The following is a 22,418-nucleotide window of genomic DNA, read 5'->3' on the forward strand; positions in this document are numbered from 1 at the left end:
TTAAATTTTAACGGTGAATAATCTCTGCAGTGGAAAATCGTCATTAAATGAAATGCGTACCACTATTAATCCCCACTGTTTGTTTCGTTCACATTTTTCATTGTATACATAATTTTGTGCAGTATTAAATTTCTGTTAGGTTTGTGCATAAATCTGTAGCGTTTTTTAATTAAATCCAAAGTTATTCATTTCACATACACAAATTCATAAACTGATCAAAATACATTCTTTTGCATTATTTATGATTGCCTCCCAACGTACTCGACTCCACGCCTGGTGCAATCGGTGCTTTGAAATTATTGAAGAAATCAAGTCAATTTGGAAGGACAGCTTCGTTATTAAGGGGAGAGGATGGTATTTTTTAAAACTTTTTTCCTATTTGATGAAAAATATTATTTTTTTATATGTAGAGAGCTCATAGCTGTGGCAACTAAACCAAATAAAAATATTTTGAAAAAAAAAAAAAATTATTTGGGGGCTCAAATTTAAAAAAAAAATATATACCCAATGCAGGATTGTACTAAAACCGATATATCTAAACCGTTTTTTAAAGATAGATTCAAACAGTTTTTTGCAATGTATTTGCAAAAGCATGTTCTACAAACTGTCTGTAACAGAATTTTGATATTAGTCCCTACGTTTGTGAAATAAACAATTAAAATTTAATAACAATTTTCTGAATTCATTTCTTCAAACAAACGGACGTATTTTTAAAATGAAATCAATTAACAAAATTCTGTTACAGAGAAAAGTTTCCTAATAGTCTAAAGAATGTGTGTTCTAAATTTGATGTGTGTATCTTTAATACTTACATACTTACAAATGGCTTTTAAGGAACCCGAAGGTTCATTGCCGCCCTCACATAAGCCCGCCAGTGGCCCCTATCCTGTGCAAGATTAATCCAGTCTCTATCATCATACCCCACCTCCCTCAAATCCATTTTAATATTATCCTCCCATCTACGTCTCGGCCTCCTTAAAGGTCTTTTTACTTCCGGTCTCCCAACTAACACTCTATATGCATTTCTGGATTCGCCCATACGTGCTACATGCCCTGCCCATATCAAACGTCTGGATTTAATGTTCCTAATTATGTCAGGTGAAGAATACAACGCGTGCAGTTCTGTGTTGTGTAACTTTCTCCATTCTCCTGTAACTTCATCCCGCTTAGCCCCAAATATTTTCCTAAGCACCTTATTCTCAAACACCCTGAACCTACGTTCCTCTCTCAGAGTGAGAGTCCAAGTTTCACAACCATACAGAAGAACCGGTAATATAACTGTTTTATAAATTCTAACTTTCGGATTTTTGGACAGCAGACTGGATGATAAGAGCTTCTCAACCGAATAATAACACGCATTTCCCATATTTATTCTGCGTTTAATTTCCTCCCGAGTGTCATTTATATTTGTTACTGTTGCTCCAAGATATTTGAATTTTTCCACCTCTTGTATCTTTAATAGTTCCGAAATTATATCCATTTTTGTCTGGCAATGTAGCAAAAAAATGAAGTTACTGGAAACCGATAAAAGCGGGTGTGTGATTTAAAAATCCATAGCACAGGAAGTTTAAAAATGACGTCTCAACATGCGATAGGGGCACAAATACCCACAAAATGTTATGCAATGCATTCCACATATATCAAAGAGTATTTTAAAGAAAAAAAATTTGAAAATTTAATTTATCAGAAACAACAATAAAAGTGGGCGAGTGATTTAAAAATCCATAACGCAGGAAGTTTGAAAATAGCGACTCAGCATCCGATAAGGGCACAAATACGCACAAAATGTCATGCTTTGCATTCCGCACATATCACAGGGTATTTTAAAGAATTTTTTTTTAATTTACTCATTTTTCACTAAAAAATACCATCCTCTCCCCTTAAAGGAGATTCCCTGGAGATAAAAATCTCATGGACCAAGTTGAGGAGAATGCGAGGGAGCATTAGCATGATGAAAGCTCGCCTAATACGGCGTTCCCAGTCGTTTTTCTTGAATTGCGGCCTCAAAGCATCTGAGTTGCTAACAATAAATCTCAGCAGTGATGATAACGTTTCTAGGAAAGAATTCGTAATAGACGAAGCCTTATTTATCTCGCCAGGTACACAATATTAATTTATGTGGATGGACATCAGTGTTGCGCTGGGAGTTGCTTTTTTGTTGGGGTTAAGCCATTTCTTTCTTTTCTTGATGTCGATTTAAATGCATCATTTCTTCACCAGTAACAATCTGTTGACGAGCTAAACGGTGACGAGCAAGCAAACAATAAATGGTAACATTCTGATCTTTGTTGTTTTCGTTCATGACGTACGGTACCCATACATCCATCCATTTTTTAACTTTCCCCATGGAAAGCAAATTTCGCACAATAATCAATCGGTTACAATAACTTCAATATCATTGAAAAAATAGAAATTGTAGTTGTAATAGATTATTGTAGTACTATTTACATTAATAAGAAGCCTGTTCTAAAATATTAGTAACGAAAAAGAATTGTGTAATTTTCCAAAACTTTCTCGTTCCAGCCTACAGTTTCAAAACTCTCTCAATCCAAACAAAAGTCTGAAGTAACTCCTGAAACATCGATCCTTGATTTTCAGGAATATCATTCATTACAAGAGTGTTTCTCAACTGTAAAATAATAAAAAAAAATTAGAACACTGCAAACAATTAGGAAAAGAGTTATCAGTTTTTGACGTTTCCTGAAAATTGTTAAGAATGGATGTAGACAGTTTTGAAATTGGAGGCTTCAATTCATTATACTGGTAAATTCCCGAGTTCACTGACGTGAATCATCGTGAGTTAAAAGTGTTCAGACTGTCTTAATTAAAGTCGGACTGTCTTCCTGAAGGTGGAACGAGGAACCCATTTGCGTGCCGTACTTTCCCAGTAAACGGCGCAAAAATTCTAGCGGACTGCGATGCCTTTACTCTTCGGTTAAACTCAAAAGAATATGTCGAAAATATTAGTTTTCTTTCCACTTGACACTTTTCACTTCTTACTTGGTTATTTAACGACCTTGTATCAATTACTGGGCTATTTATCGTCGATGGGTTTGGTGATAGCGAGATGATGCCGAGGATTCGCCATAGATTACCTGACATTCGCCTTACGGTTGGGAAAACCTCGGGAAAACTCATCCCGGCAATCAGTACAAGCGGGAATCGAACCCGCGCCCGAGCTCAAACCCGGATTGGTAGGCAAGGGCCTCAGCTGAATGAGCTACGTTGGTGGCTTGCTCCATTTGATTAAAGGAAAGGACCTTCAGGAATGACCAAATATGTACCAAAATTAACATTTATTTTATTTTTAGCCTGAAAATACTTCGTAGTATTGGCTTCATTTGAGAGAAATTTCAAGGTCGTTAGGAAGAAAAAAATTGCTTTTACGCCATTTTTAAATAGCCGCTGCTCTCCAGTCCCCTTGAATATCCGGAGTTTGTTTATTGTACCTTTTTTAACATTAAATATGCAATATCTCAGACAATAATAGAGATAATTGAATAAAATTTTCAGGGCATATTATCACATTATACATAAATAATTCTGTTAGAGGAAATTATCAAATTTGCAAATTGAAGAATAAGTTACAAATAGACGTGCAATTTTTATTTCTGTTCATAAACGTGCAAAACAAAAATAGAAATATAAAAATTAAAATTTCCAAAAATCATCAAACAGAATTGATTAGCAGTCTTTTAGCTTTAATTTAAGACAAGATTGGTGATCCTGTGTTACTCCTGAGCGCAGATTTATAATTTTCTTTATAATACTGCTTTTTTTGCATTTTCTATGTTTGTGACTACCACAAAGGACAAAAGTGAAAATGTTGTATTTATTAAAAGGCTTCACAATATTGATGTGAAGCTATGTTAGGGAAATAGAGGCCCTAGGTCCTCCTGTAGGTCCTCCCCCTTAACCTCTCACTTAACATAGACTTTGTTAAAATTTGAACAGTTCAAGACATACAGCGTATTCCGAATCTCACCGGACCGGTGGACAACAATGACATCACGCTGCAGCGAAATAGGAACAAAACTGCTGGAATGATCGATGGCTGTCATGGCGACTGTATAAGTTGTTGTCTGTGCTACGCTAGCAAAATTTTGCGAAATTTCCGTACTGCGATCTCGATCAAAGAAAAGAGAGCATAAACAATTTATTTCTTGAACCGGTAGTAATAACTGGTCCGTTGACATGTTCGCTCATAAGCCAATAACATATTGTTTTTACGTTGTGCTCATTACAAACAATACAGCAGGACACACCGCCATGACACAACAGTGCACGATGTCATTCGTCTGTTAATTCCCGCCCTATACAAGAACCAATCAGATTCACTGACGGCGGCTGATGGAGACTGCCACCACCTCTGCAAGCTGATGGCACCGGTGCGACACCAGTGGAGCATCAGTGAAGCCATCGGTGAAATTCGGAACACCGTGATGCCATCAGATTGCTCAGCGCTGAGATTCGGAATACGCTCGTATTGAGTTACACAATACTACGACATTAAAATGACAAATTGAAAATCCCAAACAAATTTCTTACAAAGGCCCTATTGCCATGTAAATAGAAACAGTACGAACTTGGAATAAATCTATTATATTTGATTAATTAGTTGATATTTCTTGTTTCAAGTTTTCTTTTCTCGTGTTTGATTTATTTCATTTTATTCAATCTTCCTTTACTTTTTTCGTTTTTCTTTTTTCCTCTCCCGTTGTTAATTGTTTATTTTCCCTCATTTTATTTAACCTCTTGTGTTCTTTTTTCCTCTCTTATCCTTATTTCTTCCTTCCTTTTACTTCCATGCTTTTTGTTTACCTTCCTCAATTTTTTCTTTTTTTCTTAATTCCTCTTCTCTTTCGTTTTCTTATTCTTTTTGTTTTGTTTACTCCTTTCTCACTCCCTCACTTGATATTAACCACGGTGCACTGGCGACGCCTCCTCTCTTTCCACAAATATACAGCTAAATTCCCCTTATTACCAAACTTCATGCCCTTCGAGCCCCAAGCCCTGTGTTAACTACGCGCGCCCAACCCTTATATCCCCTAACTCTAGAAACCCAACCGCGGCTTAGTGGGGAAGGGTCTTGAGTAGGATGAAGGGTTGAATTCGTGTTACAATAGGGGGATGGTAGTACATTAAATTGAAGGGTGTACAGATATGTCTTAATCATATTTCTGGCATTGGAGAGATTCCACGTTACCAGTTTTGTTGCAGCTCTTGTCTTTATGGGTGCCATGAAAAATTGCAGTCGCCTTAAAGTTACGCAAGAAGCGGCTAATGTATCTTCAATGTAAACATTATTAATTCAAGGTGTTAGCAAAGACTTCCTGTGCATTAATCGATTTCACATTAGCAGTGTTCAGATCAAAAAGATTAAAACATATACACCGACATCCTTAATTCATTCTTAAACGCAAAATGTGATTTTCGCCCTACCATCTGTCTTTGTAGTGATTTCTTGTAAGCTACATGTTAGACAGATTTTATTTCAGTCAATTCACTCGGGAATTTAAAATACAAATTCTCAGAAGACTATATTTGAAAATAGTGATTTACCTGAAATCAATTGCTATAAATTTGCATGACTTTGTTACGCAGTTGCATTAACATGTGCTAAATGAAATGGTGTAGGCTAGCGTTTCTCAAACTTTTTTGAAGTGCGGACCACTTTTTTAAGTCATAAAAGTTCCGCGGACCACCTTACTCTTGTTCCCTTCGAAAGCAAATTTATCATTTTTGTAGCATAATTTAATACCAGTATATTTATATTTTAAAACAAAATTAATTAATTAATTAAAATTAATTTAATTCACTTTATTTTAGATTTGTATTAACTAATTAAATTAATGTTAATAGAAAAAATTCATTTTAGTTTTTTAATAAATCAAGACTATTAGAGTTTGGATAATCTTTAACTTATTAACCAAACAAAATAAATAAATGTTGGTACTCACGTTAATGAGATGGATAAGCCTTCCGATTCTTGCACAGTTGTTCTATATTTGGACGTATGCTGGTAAGCTTAAGTCAGGGATCGTCACATACGTCGAGTCGATTTCAGTACTTTGTTTTTATTAAAGTTAGAGATAAAAATCCTTTCTCCCACAGATACGTAAAAGCAAACTGAATTATAATCTGTAAAGCATCATTGTACAGTTCACTATATTCTCTTTTCACTTGTGATATAGTCCAGAAATAAACCATACATTCCGCTTGGAATTTCATTTTAAGTCCGGTGTCATTCGAGAGTTCAATTAACTGTTCTCTTTCACTCAATGAAAGTTTGTTATTTTCAATATCGCAATGAAAGGGATCACAATCCCACGAAATTTCGTCATATTTACTTGGAAAATAAGTTTCAAATTATGACCTTAGAGTTTCGAGATGCGAACATATGTCAATGCATAATTCTTTTCCAATAACGAAACCATTTTTAACCAAAAAAGACTCTAGGGTTGGAAATAGTGAAGAAAATGCTCTGTTTTATGGAACTGCCCCGCAAACCAAGTTTCCTCTCGAACATCTTTATTTTCTCATGCGCATTGAGAACAGTCAAAGAATTACCTTGTAGAGAGAGATTTAGTTCGTTTAGTTTTGAGAATACATCTGAAAGCTATGCCAATGTACTTAGCCACATGTCATCAGCTGATGAGCGGGGAAAAGATGTCGAGAAACACCACGTTCATAGTGCTTTAAATCCCTCTTTTGTTGCTGAGAGTAGAGTGGGAATTCGGTCGACAGGTTGGGTAGTAAATTTCATAAAATGTCAGTACTGAGAGAAAAAGTGAAAGGCGATTGTCATGTGTCATTTCCAAACTCTGAGATTTTCAGCTATAGTGTGATACGCAATTCGTTTGAATTTTATTTTTTCTTCTGTACTTTTTGAAGGACCACAAGAGCAGACCCCGGGGACCACAGGTGGTCCGCGGACCATAGTTTGAGAAACGCTGGTGTAGGCCATATATCTCCAAACTCCCGTGTTATGAAGACTTAATTACTTACTAAATTATATCTCCAGTCGAAAAATTTTCCGGACAAAATTTACAACCTTAAGATAAAGCCTATGCCACAACTTATCTTAACTCGGCCGTTACGGATATTGAGCAAAAATATAAATAAGCTAATGTTTATAGAATCCTATCTGATTGAACATTTCTTCAGACAAGATATTTATTTTATTTATTTATTTATTTATTTATTTACTTATTTATTTAATTATTTACTTATTTATTTACTTATTTATTTATTTATTTATTTACTTATTTATTTATTTACTTACTTACTTATTTATTTATTTACTTACTTACTTACTTATTTGCTTGCTTGCTTATTTATTTATTTATTTATTTATTTATTTATTTATTTACTTACTTTCTTATTTATTTATTTATTTATTTAGTTACTTACTTATTTATTTATTTATTTATTTATTTAGTTACTTACTTATTTATTTATTTATTTATTTAGTTACTTATTTATTTATTTATTTAGTTACTTACTTACTGATTTATTTATTTATTTATTTATTTATTTATTTAGTTACTTATTTATTTATTTATTTATTTATTTATTTATTTATTTATTTATTTATTTATTTATTTATTTATTTCATCAATCTATGTTCACGTCATGGCGGATTAGATGTATTCTAGTTCTTAATCCGCCATCACTCTCAATACAAATATAACAAAAACTAATACTTAATGAACCTATAAGTATCCTCTGTTTACAATACTAATAATAATATTAATAATAATAATAATAATAATAATAATAATAATAGTAATAATAATGATACACAACTAATAATAAGTATAGCTCTTGTATTTACAACTCCTACCTTAGCTATTTCATTTTATGCTCAATCTCTTAAGAATTATTCTGTTAACTTCATTGACATCGTAGTTTCTTATCGTGTGACTACTCAACATTTATAATTCCATCTCCGTTAGAGCTTTGACTTTCTCTTCCCATCTAATTTTAACTTTAAAAAGAAATTTTCCTAGTTTATGCAAATTGCTGGCGTTTAGGTGACCATTCAATTTTTATAAGCTACTATAGCGTTTATTTGTAGAAATTTATTATCTACCCAACTGTGTCTCAAATCATTCGTTGCCTGACACTTTAGCGCAATATGCATTGCGTCTTCAGCTAGTCCACACAAAGGACATTTATCCTTCTCTACGTTCCCTCTCCTATTCTTGAGTCTCCAGATACCTAATCTCCACCATGCCATTCCTGTTCTCTCTTCCCTTGAATTTAGTCTAACATATTCTTCCTGTTCCCAAAACTGCTTTACCTCCCTATAGTATTTTAGTGATCCTAGGTCTTTAATATCACTAAAAATATCTTGTCTCGAAGTTTCGTTTGCCCTCTCTTTTACTATTCTTCCAATAGTTTTCGTGTTTATAGACCCTAGTTCTCTCCATAGCCAATTTAGACCTAATCTGCTTATTTCTCGTTCCAGCTCCTTCAGCCAATTCGATTTCCAATTAGCGGCTTTCATACAGAAGATACATGTTTTCATAGCTGCCGAATCATTCCTACCCAGAATATTACCTAAATATTTGATTTTTCTTTCTAGAATAATTCCCAGACTCGAATCGATTCCTATCTCTAGTAACGCTGCCAGGTTAGAAGCATTCTCCGGTATTCCTAGAAATTTTTTTACACATTTTGGCTCTTACTTTATCGATGTTTCTGCTGGATAACCTACTACCCCAGATCTCAATATTATATAATATCTTTGATTCTACTAGTGCATTATAGATGTTGACCAAATTCTTCACCCCAATATTCGCCCATTTATTTAGGCATCTATCTACTGCTTGGAGTGCTTTTTACCTTTATTCAGTGCCAATTCATTTTGCAACTTCCAATTTCCCCTATTGTCTATTATCACTCCTAGGTAAGACAAGATATGTACACTTCTTGAAAAAAAAAAATGGGCCGACTCTTGGTCGTTAGAAATGCAAAGCACTACAGCGCGGTTCACACGTGTAAACGAAATGTATTTAAAGGCATTGCTGTATTCTTTGTTCATTGAAAGTCGCCCGTCTACAGTGTAGTCAAATTTACAAGATGTGTGTATGTGCGGTGTAGGGCTAACAAGCAAACATTCTCATGGGGACAGATAAAAACGTTAATTTTTTTCTTCCACCATTTTAATAATATCAAAATAAGTGCTTATACAAGTTTTTACCACTCGAGCGCAATTCGCGGGTGCTCGTGTAAAGGGGGTTAGGTCAAATTGTAAGGTACGTAAATTTCTCTCCTTTGGTACCGTAAAGTGGGGATATTTCGGACGCAGGGGTAACATCAGACAGTAATTCAATTTATCATATTTTATGTTGGTAACACCAGTTCACCAATGGGTCTTTAAAAATGTTGTCAGAAACATACGAACATAGTAAAAAGCGCGGAAAAGATGCTAAGAACTGGTGTTACCAACATAAAATATGATACATTGAATTACCGTCCGATGTTACCCCTGCGTCCGAAATATCCCCACTTTACGGTACTGAACAAAACCTCTTTGTCACAAAATACGGAGCACTGTAACTGCATCATGGATGGAAGCATGATTCAACCCCTTTAACACAAGACAGAAGTAATCGTGGAAGATTCAAATCTTTACTTATCCCGCTTTAGCCAAATCATACATAATTAACCTCTCTTACTCGAGCACCTGCGAATTAAAAGGGTCGTCCAGGAAGTAAGTTTTCCTGGGGCCGTTTACAGAAAGAAAACAAAAATTCATGGAAAGATTTATTGAAACATATACAGCACTTGTTGAGCTATTTTCCAATTTATTTTCCACATGAATTGAGACACTTGTCATACCGAGGATCAACATTTGTATCCCTTACTTACACATGGCTTTCAGAGAATCGGAGTTCCATTGCCGCCCTCACATAAGCCCGCCATCGGTCTCTCTCCGAGCAAGATTAATCAAGTCTCTACCATCATATCTCGCCTTCCTGAAATCCATTTGAATATTATCCTCCCATCTACATCTCGGCCTCCAAAAAGGTCTTTTTCCCTCCGGCCTCCCAACTAACATTGTATATGCATTTATGGATTCGCCCATAGTGCTACACGCCCTGCCCATCTCAAACGTCTGTATTTAGTGTTCCTAATTATGTTAGGTGAAGAATACAATGCGTTCAGTTCTGCGTTGTGTAACTTTCTCCATTCTCCTGTAACTTCATCCCTCTTAGCCCCAAATATTTTCCTGAGCACCTTATTCTCGAACACCCTTAACCTCTGTTCCTCTGTCAAAGTGAGAGTCCAAGTTTCATAACAATACAGAATAACCGGTAATATAACTGTTTTATAAATTCTAACTTTCAGCATTTTGAAAGCAGACTGAATGACAAAAGATTCTGAACCGAATAATAATAGGCATTTTCCATATTTATTCTGCTTTAATTTCCTCCAGAGTGTCATTTACATTTGTTACTTTTGTATCCCTGTGTCGTAGAAATCTGCCGTCTGGGATCGTAACCAGTGTGTGACAGTCGTCTACACCTCTGCTAATATCAGTGCATAGAAAGAGTATTGCATTTTCTTTTACTATTTGTAATTTCTCATTTAAATTTAAAAGTGCAAAAGCTTTTCGGGGAGAATAAGGTCGTGGTAGACGGGTAATGGAATGAAAGTAGAATGACAATGATTACTGAAACCAAAGTATACGGAGAACGTTTGCCCCACAGTTGCTTTGTCCAATAAAATATTGCCTTACTTCCATAATTTATATCCATATGTAGCAATGTTATACCAATAGCTAAATTCCATCAGAGGGGCAGCTTTCTCTGTGTGGTACTGTTTACACATATAAATTATTAAATTTTTTGTGCATTTTAATTTATACCATAACCAAAAAATTAGATTAATTTAAACTAAGCCATAATATAGTCCGTGCCATTTAGGAAGACGTCCCGAGATAGAAAACATGCGATTGAGAGCGGTGACTTTTCCTCTTCGAGAAGGGTTTCAAACACGTACAGGTCACCACAAATATTATTTTCATGACGCTTGATTAACTAGAGCTTTCTCTGTAATTCTGTGATCGGTCAGAATGCCGTACTGCGTTTAAAACCTTGCGATGAAGACTAGGTTTACGACTGTGTGATAAAAAAGTCACTTGCCAAATGGGGACAAACAATATTATTTTGAAATGACAAATATATACCATGGCAGAAATAATGAAGACAACGACAAAGACAACAAGCACCAAGACAAAGGCAACAAGGACCAAGAAAGACAACAGGAACCAAAGAAAAAACAAGAACAAGGACAACAACAAAGACAACAAGGACCGCGACAAAAAAAGGACCACGACAAAAGTAACAAGGACCACGACAAAGACAACAAGACTCAATAAGGAACACAACAATGTTAAAGACAAGGACAACGACAAGAACGATGACAAGGGTCACGATATGGACCACGAAATGCACCACGACAAACATCACTAAGTCCTTGGCATGGACCACAACAAAGAACACATTGAAAACAAGGGTCATGACAAATACAGAAGGACCACGATAAAGACAACAAGAACCACATAAGGTCAACGACAAAGATCACGATACTTGATCACAAGGACCACGAATCACGACGTGGACAACGACAAGCACCTTGATCCACCTGTAAACTGAGATCTAAAACTGATGGGATTTTGCACTGGATCCCTCTTTTGGATAGGGTTGCGACAAGAGTGATGATTGGGTGGAAATACGCATGCGCGGCCAGACGTATTCCTGCGTGGCTGCCCCTAAACACAGGCGTGATCTAGAGACAATTGGTCTTGTGTTTTGAGACTGCACTAAGTTGTGGTTTTCAATCGCTTGGTTTAGTTTTTCCGAGGTTTCTCCCACACTAAGTTGAATGTCAAATTTTTCCATGATGAATTCTCTTACCTCGGTAAGACCAAATTTTATCGACGCTGGTAACCGCGAACATAAATAAATAATAGTAATATTCCTCCTAGAAAGATGAGGAGTAAAATGTATGAGAATCAAGTCCTTTGTGATGATAATCCTCCGCGTTAAATAACCGGTTAAACTGACTGGTACCTCAGACACTCATATAGGGGCAGGAGGTCAGAATTTTTGTTTTCATGACTGGGAAAAGAAAATAGTACTGCTACTATTTTACCACAACTACTACTACTGCTGCTGTTACTACTACTACTATTACTACTGCTACTACTACTGCTATTACATTACTACTACACCACCACTACTACTACTGTACAACTACTGCTACTACTTTACCACTACTATTACTGCTACTACTTTACCACTACTATTACTGCTACTACTTTACCACTACTACTACTGCTACTACTTTACCACTACTACTACTGCTACTACTTTACCACTACTACTACTGCTACTACTTTACCACTACTACTACTGCTACTACTTTACCACTACTACTACTGCTACTACTTTACCACTACTACTGCTGCTACTACTTTACCACTACTACTGCTACTACTTTACCACTACTACTGCTGCTACTACTTTACCACTACTACTACTACTGCTACTACTTTACCACTACTACTACTGCTACTACTTTACCAACACTACTACTACTGATACTACTTTACCACCATCACCACCACCACCACCACTACTACTACTACTACTACTACTTTAGCACCACAACTAGTGCTACTACTTTACCACCACCAATACTACTACTGGTACTACTTTACCATTACTACTACTGCTACTACTATACCACTACTACTATTGTTGCTACTTTACCACCACCACCACAACCACCACTACTACTATTACTGCTACTGCTACTACTACTACTACTACTACTACTATTACTACTACTTCTTCACCACCACTACTACTGCTACTACTGCTGTCACTTTACTACTACCACTACTACTTTACCACTACCATTGCTACTACTTTACCACAACCACCACCTCTACCACTACTACTACTCTAGCACCACCGCCATTACTACTACTACTACTATTATTACTGCTACTACTATTCTACTACTACTACTACTACTGCTATTACCTTACTACTACTACTACTACTACTTTAGCACCACCACCATTACTACTACTACTACTACTACTATTATTACTGCTACTACTATTCTACTACTACTGCTGCTACTGCTACTACCTTATTACTACTACTATTATTACTGCTACTACTATTCTACTACTACTACTACTGCTATTACCTTACTACTACTACTACTACTACTACTACTACTTTAGCACCACCACCATTACTACTACTACTACTACTACTACTACTACTTTAGCACCACAACTACTGCTACTACTTTACCACCACCAATACTACTACTGGTACTACTTTACCATTACTGCTACTGCTACTACTTTATCACTACTACTGCTGTTGCTACTTTACCACCACCACCACTACTACTACTACTACTACTACTACTACTACTACTACTACTACTACTACTACTACTAATTCTTCACCACTACTACTACTGCTACTACTTTATCACTACTACTGCTGTTGCTACTTTACCACCACCACCACCACTACTACTACTACTACTACTACTAATTCTTCACCACTACTACTACTGCTACTACTTTATCACTACTACTACTGTTGCTACTTTACCACCACCACCACCACCACCACCACTACTACTACTATTACTGCTACTGCTACTACTACTACTTCTTCACCACTACTACTACTGCTACTACTTTATCACTACTACTACTGTTGCTACTTTACCACCACCACCACCACCACGACTACTATTACTGCTACTGCTACTACTACTACTACTACTACTACTACTACTACTACTTCACCACCACTACTACTACTACTACTACTACTACTATTACTACTACTTCTTCACCACTACTACTACTGTTACTACTGCTGTCACTTTACTACTACCACTACTACTTTACCACTACCATTGCTACTACTTTACCACAACCACCACCTCTACTACTACTACTACTTTAGCACCACCACCATTACTACTACTACTACTACTATTATTACTGCTACTACTATTCTACTACTACTGCTGCTACTGCTACTACCTTACTACTACTACTACTATTATTACTGCTACTACTATTCTACTACTACTACTGCTACTACCTTACTAATACTAATACTAATACTACTACTACTACTTTAGCACCACCACCATTACTACTACTACTACTATTGTACTACTACTGCTGCTACTACTACTGCTATTACCTTACTACTACTACTACTACTACTACTACTGCTACTACTACTACTACTGTTACTGCTACTACTATTGTACTACTACTGCTGCTACTACTACTGCTATTACCTTACTACTACTACTACTACTACTACTACTGCTGCTACTACTACTACTACTACTACTACTGCTACTACTATTGTACTACTACTGCTGCTACTACTACTGCTATTACCTTATTACTACTACTACTACTACTACTACTACTACTACTACTACTACTACTACTACTATTACTACTCTTGCTCCTCGATCTTCCTTCCTGCTTTCCTGTGTCGTAACGTATTCGACATCCTTCAGTTGCTCTCAACTCCATTTCCTCTGTTGCAGCTTACTATCCTCACAATAAAATTGCACTGTACTATGTCCTTCGCCTAAGCCTGTTTTCCTCCATTATACTATGATTTCAATTTTGTCATTTTTACTCTGTGTGTACTTTATTCTAACATATTCTTCAGTATTTCTCTTCTATTATATAGGGCTATGTTCTGTTCTTTTCCGTTCCAATCTATTTTGTTCTATTCTGTTCAACTCTTCACATATTTATTTTGTTCTATTTTGTATATATTGGTTTTTACTGTTTTTCTTATTTCGACTCACTTTTATTTAATTGCACTTTTGATCACTGTTGAGGCAAGAAACCCTTTCCTCAAGGCTAAGCGTGGAATTCATCCTTGGCGGGATACAGTCTTGTTATTTTGTCTACCCCTCAGTAGACAAGCATTATAAAGTGGATGGTGGATGGAAGTCGTCCCCTTTCTTTATTTGACCTCGTGTGAACTCGGCGAATCAAATTTCAATTGATTTCATGTCGACATCTCTCCATCCACACACTCTATCTCTTCCTGCGTCCACGCCAACTCGGTGTTGATAGGCTTGACTGCTATTTTAAATCAACCACTTGTTGAGTGTTGTAAAATGGATTTAAGAACCCCTGTTTGACACCCTCTCCTCTCAAAAGGACTAATTAATTGCTAAATAGTCGTGCGGCGCTGTTAATGCGATCCCCGCTCTTTAAATTTGTTTTGCGGAGAATCTGACAACAGGGAAAGCCAGATATTGCACTTCGGATATCCGTGGTTCCGTTCCGTTGCGTCACACTTGACTCCTCTTCACGGAGATTCAGTATTCGATGCCTGGCGGTCAGCATCTCTTTAGCTCTTTTAATTTTTTTATTAATTTTTATTTTGTTATTTATTTTATTTTATGCCCGACCATGCCGAAATGTAGTAATTATACACCTGGTAGCAGCCCTTTAATGGACCTCATTAAAGTACACTTATTCATTAAAGTTCAGGTGTTCCACCAATCAGAAAATACCATTGTAGCAATATGAAAGCGCAAGTATCGATTATTCTCGGATATGCCACGGATGCTGGAAATCCAATACTGTCGCAGAAGGTTATGTTGAAGAATCGATCCAAAATAAAATTGCAATCTCAAATACAATATTAAACTCAGTCGAAAAAAACAACACACAAATTAACATCAATTCACCGTCATCTTCCAGCTTTTCACAAAGCACATTCCCGCAAATTCATTTCACCAATTGCATTATAAATCACCTATATTTGAAATAAAGTCAGTTCTATTCCTAAAATAATTAGCGTTAATTGCAAATAATATTCAAATAAATTCAATTTGTCATCTCGTTTTTCAATGTCTAATTCAATTTCAAGGTTATATCCAGATTAATGTTTATTTTACTCTCTAGATTATATCAAGGTCAGTGTCGACATTTGTTTCTCGGAAAAAATCAATACTTTCGCGTCTGCGCACATCTCACAATTTACGAGGTATTGCACAAAGTCAGTTCCGCTCCTCAGTCAGATAAGAATAACATGAATACTTATGAATAATTTCAAGTTAGAAATATGGTCGAGCATTAAAAGTCGTATGAAACTTGCCTATATATTATGAAACGAGCGCAAGCGTGTTAATTACTACCATTATAGGCTCGTTGCATAATGTACTATTATTTTCCTTTTTTATAGTTGGTTATTTAACGATGCTGTATCAAATACGAGGTTATTTGGCGTCGATGAGATTGGTGATAGCGAGATGATATTTGGCGAGATGAGGCCGAGGATTCGCCATAGATTATCCGGAATTCACCTTACAGTTGGGGAAAACATCGGAAAAAACCCAACCAGGTAATCAGCCCAAGCTGGGTTCGAACTCGCGCCCGAGCGCAACTTCAGACCGGCAGGCAAGCCGAGGATTCGCCATAGATTACCCGGCATTCACCTTACAGTTGGGGAAAACCTCGGAAAAACCCAACCAGGTAATCAGCCCAAGCGGGGATCGAACTCGCTCCCGAGCGCAACTTTAGACTGGCAGGCTAGCCGAGGATTCGTCATAGATTACCCGGAATTCACCTTACAGTTGGGGAAAACCTCGGAAAAAACCCAACCAGGTAATCAGCCCAAGCGGGAATCGAACTCGCTCTCGAGCGCAACTTTAGACCGGCAGGCTAGCCGAGGATTCGCCATAGATTACCCGGAATTGAACTTACAGTTGGGGAAAACCTCGGAAAAAACCCAACCAGGTAATCAGCCCAAGCGGGGATCGAACTCGCGCCCGAGCGCAACTTTAGACCGGCAGGCTAGCCGAGGATTCGCCATAGATTACCCGGAATTGAACTTACAGTTGGGGAAAACCTCGGAAAAAACCCAACCAGGTAATCAGCCCAAGCGGGGATCGAACTCGCGCCCGAGCGCAACCTTAGACCGGCAGGCTAGCCGAGGATTCGTCATAGATTACCCGGAATTCACCTTACAGTTGGGGAAAACCTCGGAAAAAACCCAACCAGGTAATCAGCCCAAGCGGGGATCGAACTCGCGCCCGAGCGCAACTTCAGACCGGCAGGCAAGCCTAGGATTCGCCATAGATTACCCGGAATTCACCTTACAGTTGGGGAAAACCTCGGAAAAAACCCAACCAGGTAATCAGCCCAAGCGGGAATCGAACTCGCTCCCGAGCGCAACTTTAGACCGGCAGGCTAGCCGAGGATTCGCCATAGATTACCCGGAATTGAACTTATAGTTGGGGAAAACCTCGGAAAAAACCCAACCAGGTAATCAGCCCAAGCGGGGATCGAACTCGCTCCCGAGCGCAACTTTAGACCGGCAGGCTAGCCGAGGATTCGCCATAGATTACCCGGAATTGAACTTACAGTTGGGGAAAACCTCGGAAAAAACCCAACGAGGTAATCAGCCCAAGCGGGGATCGAACTCGCGCCCGAGCGCAACTTCAGACCGGCAGGCAAGCCGAGGATTCGCCATTGATTACCCGGCATTCACCTTACAGTTGGGGAAAAACTCGGAAAAAACCCAACCAGGTAATCAGCCCAAGCGTGGATCGAACTCGCGCCCGAGCGCAACTTCAGACCGGCAGGCAAACCGAGGATTCGCCATAGATTACCCGGAATTCACATTACAGTTGGGGAAAACCTCGGAAAAAACCCAACCAGGTAATCAGCCCAAGCGGGGATCGAACTCGCGCCCGAGCGCAACTTCAGACCAGCAGGCTAGCCGAGGATTCGCCATAGATTACCCGGAATTGAACTTACAGTTGGGGAAAATTTCGGAAAAACCCAACCAGGTAATCAGCCCAAGCGGGGATCGAACTCGCGCCCGAGCGCAACTTCAGACCGGTAGGCAAGCCGAGGATTCGCCATAGATTACCTGGAATTCACATTACAGTTGGGGAAAACCTCGGAAAAAACCCAACCAGGTAATCAGCCCAAGCGGGGATCGAACTCGCTCCCGAGCGCAACTTTAGACCGGCAGGCTAGCCGAGGATTCGTCATAGATTATCCGTAATTCACCTTACAGTTGGGGAAAACCTCGGAAAAACCCAACCAGGTAATCAGCCCAAGCGGGGATCGAACTCGCTCCCGAGCGCAACTTTAGACTGGCAGGCTAGCCGAGGATTCGTCATAGATTACCCGGAATTCACCTTACAGTTGGGGAAAACCTCGGAAAAAACCCAACCAGGTAATCAGCCCAAGCGGGGATCGAACTCGCGCCCGAGCGCAACTTCAGACCGGCAGGCAAGCCGAGGATTCGCCATAGATTACCCGGAATTCACCTTACAGTTGGGGAAAACCTCGGAAAAAACCCAACCAGGTAATCAGCTCAAGCGGGGATCGAACTCGCTCCCGAGCGCAACTTTAGACCGGCAGGCTAGCCGAGGATTCGCCATAGATCACCCGGAATTGAACTTACAGTTGCGGAAAACCTCGGAAAAAACCCAACCAGGTAATCAGCCCAAGCGGGGATCGAACTCGCGCCCGAGCGCAACTTCAGACCGGCAGGCAAGCCGAGGATTCGCCATAGATTACCCGGAATTCACCTTACAGTTGGGGAAAACCTCGGAAAAAACCCAACCAGGTAATCAGCCCAAGCGGGGATCGAACTCGCTCCCGAGCGCAACTTTAGACCGGCAGGCTAGCCGAGGATTCGTCATACATTATCCGGAATTCACCTTACAGTTGGGGAAAACCTCGGAAAAAACCCAACCAGGTAATCAGCCCAAGCGGGGATCGAACTCGCGCCCGAGCGGAACTTCAGACCGACAGGCAAGTGCCTTAGCTGACTGAGCCACGCCGGTGGCTTAATGTTTTGTTGTGCCAAGTAAAAGAGGAAATATGATACTATTTAAGTATATCTGCTGAAATGTTCATTCTTGTGATACCGGATAACGAAATTGTTCTTCGGAATATGTATGATAAGACTTTCTTGTGTTAAATTTTAACGTACCTTGTTTACATGTTTCAACCTGTTTATGGGTCATCTTCAGAACTGGTCGTTGTTGGTCTTGGCGCCACTTGTTGTTTCCTGTGAAATTCTTCTATATGTGGACAGCCTCATTTCTGAACACCTGGGCGGCTTTTGCTCATATTTAACATTGTGGGAATATGCACGAATACTCATAATATTATTTTTATTTTCACGAAAATCAGCATTTTAAGAGAACTGAATATTGATTCCTGTACGATTGACGCATTTCAATACGAAAGTTTAATTCAATAATTCTAGGCCTTTAGTACTCAGAGTAGAATTTTTTTTAGTAGGTTAGTTTACAACGCTTTATCAACATCTTAAGTTATTTAGAGTCTGAATGAGATGAAGGTGATAATGCCGGGTGAAATTAGTCCTGGGTCAAGCATTGAAAGTTACCCAGCATTTGCTCATATTGGGTTGAGGAAAAACCCCGGGAAAAACCTCAACCAGGAAACTTGCCCCCGACCAGGAACCGAACCCGGACCACCTGGTTTCAGAATAGAATAAAAATTGCCGCGTTTATACAGTAAGTAATTTTGAAATGAATATTATAAAAGACAACTAATTAATTTATCATCTATGTTAAAAAGATCCCAACTGATAATCTCTTCCCCCTCTTTGCCTAATGCACCACAATATTCAGGTGCATATTATTTGCAAGAATCTTCAATTATATTTCTTGTATTTTTTTAAGTTATAAAGTAATGTATTTTGTGAATTCTAAAGCAATATTTAGTTAAGTATTTCACCCTTAGTGAAGGAGAAAAAAATGATTAACAATTTTTTACATTTTTAAGGCCTATATAGGGTGAGTCATAAGTATGTTTGGAAAACGCGTGAGCGTGCTCCCGAATCAAAAATAAAAAAATTGACGGAAAAAGCTTATTCATTGGAGAATTGGTCCTACTTTGTTTTTGTTCTTCTTTTGTTGTGTCACAAGTACATGTTTGGAAACTCGTCATTTAACGTTTAAAAAAGATGCTCAGTGTGCCTTCCGCTTATGTTGGCAAGTGGCTGAACGCTGTAGGAACCAGCAGAAATCATACATCATGTTCGGACCGTATTGACCCTGGTACCTGTATTCCATCGTTGATATGTCTTGATGGAACTTCTCACCATGTTCGTCACTTACAGTGCCGAAATTTAGTGGAAAAAGTCAAGGTGTGAATGAAGAAATTGCATTTTAAAAGACATGCGGCAACCTAGATTCTGAAATGCTCTAAGCATGTTATATACTAGCTCAGCATAATTTTCAGCTCGATAATTTCCTAAAAACCTAGTTAACACTAGTACAAATGTGTCCCAAGCTTCGAGTTCAAGAGCTCTCAATTTTGACCTGAACGTAGTGTCCTACATCATAATTAAAAATTAAAAATACTATTATTTTAAAATTGTAACGTGTTAGAAGAAAACGGACTTCAGATCTGTAATCAACACACTCAAATTAGGGTTGGTAAAATTGTTTTTGGTCAGTAGAAAAATTACAATAAAAGAAATAAAATGTATCTAAATGTATTAAAAATGTAGAACTTAAAAATGCTGTTATTTTAAAATTGTAACGTGTTAGAAGAAAACGGACTTCAGATCTGTAATCAGCACATTCAAATTAGGGTTGGTACACTTGTTTCTGTCCAGAAGAAAAATCACAGTAAAATAAATAAAATGGATCTAAATGTATTAAAATGTAAAAATTAAAAATATTATTTAAAAATTGTGACGTGATAGAAAAAACGGACTTCAGATCTGTAACCAACACACTCAAATTAAGGTTGGTACACTTGTTTTTGTTCAGTAGCAAAATCACTGTAGACCAGTGTTATTATTCCATTGAAACGCAATTTTCATGAAAATGTCACTTTGACTCTTATTTATTTCAAATCTACGATTTATTTGCATATATTACTGCAGTTAGATTATTAATCGACATTAAAGGTGCGGCATTGAATCCCATCTGGCGATAAAATTACGAAACATTATGGCTGGAGTTCGAAAATGAGTACAGTACCGTCAACGCGGGCCACTTTGACCCTTAAGGTGTTACTTGAACCCAGAAGAAAAAAAATGTTTTCGTCGATGTAAAATAACAGTTTGCTGTCGAAAGTTGTGTTTTTTTTTTCTCTGCAAACTTTCATCTGTACAAATATTTTCACCTTAGTTAATCCAATGGTAAGTAAACATTTTTTTCTTCTGGGTTCAAGTAACACCTTAAGGGTCCAAGTAGCCCGCGTTGACGGTAATTCTGAAAGTGAACCGGAAGAAATGAGAGAAACTGCTGGGAGAAGAACTTTGGAATCATTACCAGTAAAATAAGAAAAAGCAATATGATATATCTTATAATAGGCTTATGGAAAGGTGAGAGATAAAGAATGTTCAAGTAAGTGCAGCACAAAGATCTTTCCCACTCCTTCAGAAAATGTTTCAAATCATAATTTACGTCCCGTAATTTATGGCAAGTGTATTACCAGTAGTGCTTACATACAGGGACTTTGTCAACAACTGCAGCATTAATGTAATAATTTTGAACCGCTTTATTGATCGGTTGCGATTGCTGTCGTGTGACGTCATCTGGTGGGAAACAATTGACAATCGGCGCATGCAGTTTAAAGTCACTGTTAAAATACTTTTCGCACTAGAGTTAAAAGCTCTTACTTCGCTGCCGCATAAGAATCAACATTTAAAACACTTTTGTCCAGCGTTAAAGTATCTCATGTATTTTGTAGAATCTTTCTATTGACAGTAATTTGCTTTCTCCCACATGGCTGTGGCACGTTTATTACTACATTGTTTTTGGTTCACATTCGACATATTACCGAATCACAAATTAATTCCCGGCTAATTTAATGAAGTACGAACGTCGTACAGTAATGTAGCTTTATTGAATTCTTTCAAGAGGAACATAGATTCCGAGCAGAAAACAATATGATGAAAGACTTGTGGATTCAAGAAGACAAAGAGGATGACTAAGTAGCGAAGAGGGCGGCGGAGGAACAAACCAATCTTTGAGATGATGCACCAACATGAGCTCCAATATCTCTCCCACCACCACTTTCGTGGAGCGTCCTTTCCTTCAAACATTTCATAAACTTGGTTGTGCCTCTATGGAGAAAACACGTTCTGACCTTTAATACCAATAGAATCCTCCTTGTGAAAGAAACTTTGTTTCCAAGAAATACGCTGAATCGGTTGTCAGGTCCGTTGCAACTTTAAGGTACTTTTATCCCATATATTTTTTTAACTGACGAAAAGTTGACCATGATGCAGTAAATCTAGACTCTAGGTACTGTATTTACACTATACATTTCTTCGGCAATTTTGTGAAAGAGTGGGGTGAGG

This window comes from Periplaneta americana, chromosome 10 (genome assembly GCF_040183065.1).
Source record: "Periplaneta americana isolate PAMFEO1 chromosome 10, P.americana_PAMFEO1_priV1, whole genome shotgun sequence".
In the NCBI taxonomy this organism is placed as follows: Eukaryota; Metazoa; Arthropoda; class Insecta; order Blattodea; family Blattidae; genus Periplaneta; species Periplaneta americana.